A 3,098-nucleotide genomic window follows, 5' to 3' on the forward strand; every position below is an offset into this window, starting at 1 on the left:
GAATAGGAGTATGTTCTCTAAGGTTTGACCTACATCCCTATGATGTAGTCCTAGTACGGAATGGAAGTATGTTCACGAAGGTTTGACCTACATCCCTATGATGCAGTCCTAGCAAAGAGTGGAAGTAAGCTCGTACAATGGTCTCAAGATGTTTGTCGTTCACACCGAGGTAGTATAGGTTGGTGGATAATATGATCCAACCACTGAAAGAGACTTGGAAATGTCTCCGGAGTTAAATTACTATAGTCCAAGGACTTGACTAAAGCATGATTCAGATAGACTCCAATGAAAGTACGATGAGAGTATTTGAACAAAAACGTGACACGGAAGTTAGCCGACTGTCAACATCATCGATGTTTAAGATGTAATAAGTCCAGGGAAAATTTGACCTTGAAGTAGGTCTTACATCATATCAGGAGTAGCAAAAGTTTTGGCCGCATAAAGCCTAACTAAAAGTACTTACAGTACAAGGCAGTTTCATAGAAAATGCCACATAGGACATAGACAGGAACACGGTTCTTTAAAACAAGAAGGGAAGTAAAGTATCTCCTACTTGTGACGATCATCCCTCTGGTGAACTCTTAGCTCAGCCAGTTGACGTTCCACATCAAGTAGGTGCCTTTCGTACCCCTCTGGCGTACTCAGAGTTCTATGACTTCGGCTCGGGTTTCAACTAGTGTTTGCAGCAGGATTTCGTGGTCTCTCTCAGATCTATCACGAGCATAATCAAGGTGGTTGGTGCGAAGGATATGCATTCCTCCATTGGTGTCAACTTCTGTGATACAATGTAGAGCGGTCCTGCCCTGAATTTCGTTTCAGGCAATTCTACGGATCAGGATTGGTAGAACTCTGTCTGCGGTGCTCCCTTCACTTACATTGTAGAAGCTTCGGTCTCTATTTAAACGGCATAGGTTGATCTTGATCTTCGCTCCATGCTTCCAAACATTCGACCCAAGGGGGAGTCAGGCCATGAAAAGCCGGACGAGGGTTAGGATTTCGAATGGGAGCTACCAAGGGTAGGTTCTCAACTTCGGGTTCAGAGTTAGCACCATCCGAAAGGTCTTCATCATGGTGATCATTCAAAAGGATTGGATGAACATTCTCTGGTTCTTCTCCAAACCATCCAGCAATGACTTCGTTCGGAAGGTACGGGTTGTCGTGGGGATGGAGTCCAACCATGTTATCTACGCGATAATTGGGGTAAGGAAATAATTATTAGACGAACTATCTAGATAATTATTAGAAAATCTTCATTAGTTACATCGCTATTTGTAAAGTGCATACCAGTCATATGTAATTACAACAGGATAGGCCTTCGAATAAGTGACCTTAACTCCAAATTCACAAAGAATAGGGGTAAAGCAAAATCTTCACAGATTCTAAGTCTATAACCTCCTAGTCACATATAGCCTCAGTGTATCCACTTAGCAACTATCAACTTAGTAATGAAGATTATTTTTAGTTCTCAAGTATAAAGTACTTATAGTAACACCAAATACCCCTATAGTATTTTAGGTTTATGTTCTATTGTTCTCATTATGGTATTGTTGGTAAGATTTTAGACTTGTTGCAACCACACAACTATACTTAGGCACATGCTAGTCAACCCTCGGATAATATAGTTGATCAGGCTATATCTTCCTAGTTTTGACTATATGTCTCTAAGTCCACTTGTGTTGCCCAACAATCGTAATTCTTTTGTACTGTCCTAGTGACACTGATTTTAGTATGAATGCAGGCACGTATACTTAATCAAATATTGTAATATTTTAAAGTATAAACTCTTGGTCAGAGTATTTTTAATCCCTATGTATTTATAGTTAGTATATCTTCTATGGGTTGATATACTCAATTCACTATAAACAATGTTCTGATACCAATCTGTCACACCCCAAAACCAAGAACGGCGGAAACGTTCTGGGGCGGAGGACTTCATGTAATGTATCACAACAATGTAAAGTAGTAAACAAGCAACAACATCATCCATTGCATTAATAGTATAATTTTAGTTACAAGTGTGTTCTTTCACAATATACAACAATAAAATGAATAATCAGAATAAGACGCGTCTGGACTGCTCCGTCTTCACAAACTGGTCATCGTACCTGTCTATTTGTGACTTGAGAATACAAGTTATTTTGAAAGCGAGTATCAGCCAAAAAGCTGGTGAATTCATAAGTATTAAGGTGCCTTTGATTTGTAAAACTGTAAAGCAACGACTTGTAAACCTTTGGAAAAAGATTGTATAAGTATGAACTGTTTGAAAGCAGTTGAAAGCATTTGTATACCCTAGAAAATCCCTATGATTTCTATTAGTATAAAGAGTAGCCTTCTACCAAGACCCGAATGTTTTGAAAGTAGTCTTCTAGACTTGTGTGTTTTGAAAGTAGTCTTCTACCAAGACTCAAATGTATGGAAAGTAGTCTTCTACCAAGACTTATATGTTTTCAAAGTAGTCTTCTACCAAGACTTGTGTGTTTTGAAAGTAGTCTTCTACCAAGACTCAAATGTATGGAAAGCAGTCTTCTACCAAGACTCAAATGTATTGCTATAATAAAGATGGTTTTCTCCTCTATAACTACTATTAACAATATAAAGTCTACCTGGTCGTTTATGTGAATGGTTAACAAAATAAAAGTAATAGGAAAAATATAGCCATGTAAGTTGTATCCTTTTGTATTAGGATCAACTCGACGTCACGACTACCGAAATGTATAGCCTTGAACATCCGTAGATTGTTCATTTTCCTCTGTAGCTGGCAGCAGGTTTAAGGAATGGTTAGTCCCGTAAAGGTACTCCTAATATAAGTATTAACCGTAGGCATCCGTAGATGTTCATTTACCTCTGTAGCGAACAGCAGGTTAAAGGAATGGTTAGTCCCGTAAAGGTACCCCTAATATAAGTAGTAACCGTAGGCATCCGTAGATGTTCATTACCGCTGTTGCTAACAGGTGGGTTCCGGAATGGTTAGTTCCGTCTAGTTATCCTATTGAACTAGGATAGGCAGAACTAATTTACACGTATAATATGTACTAGTAACTCATCATATAGAATCTAGGTACAAGTATCCATGTAAGAGTATATGAACGTATACCTTT

Source organism: Lactuca sativa, chromosome 6 (assembly GCF_002870075.4).
Source record: "Lactuca sativa cultivar Salinas chromosome 6, Lsat_Salinas_v11, whole genome shotgun sequence".
Taxonomy (NCBI): domain Eukaryota; kingdom Viridiplantae; phylum Streptophyta; class Magnoliopsida; order Asterales; family Asteraceae; genus Lactuca; species Lactuca sativa.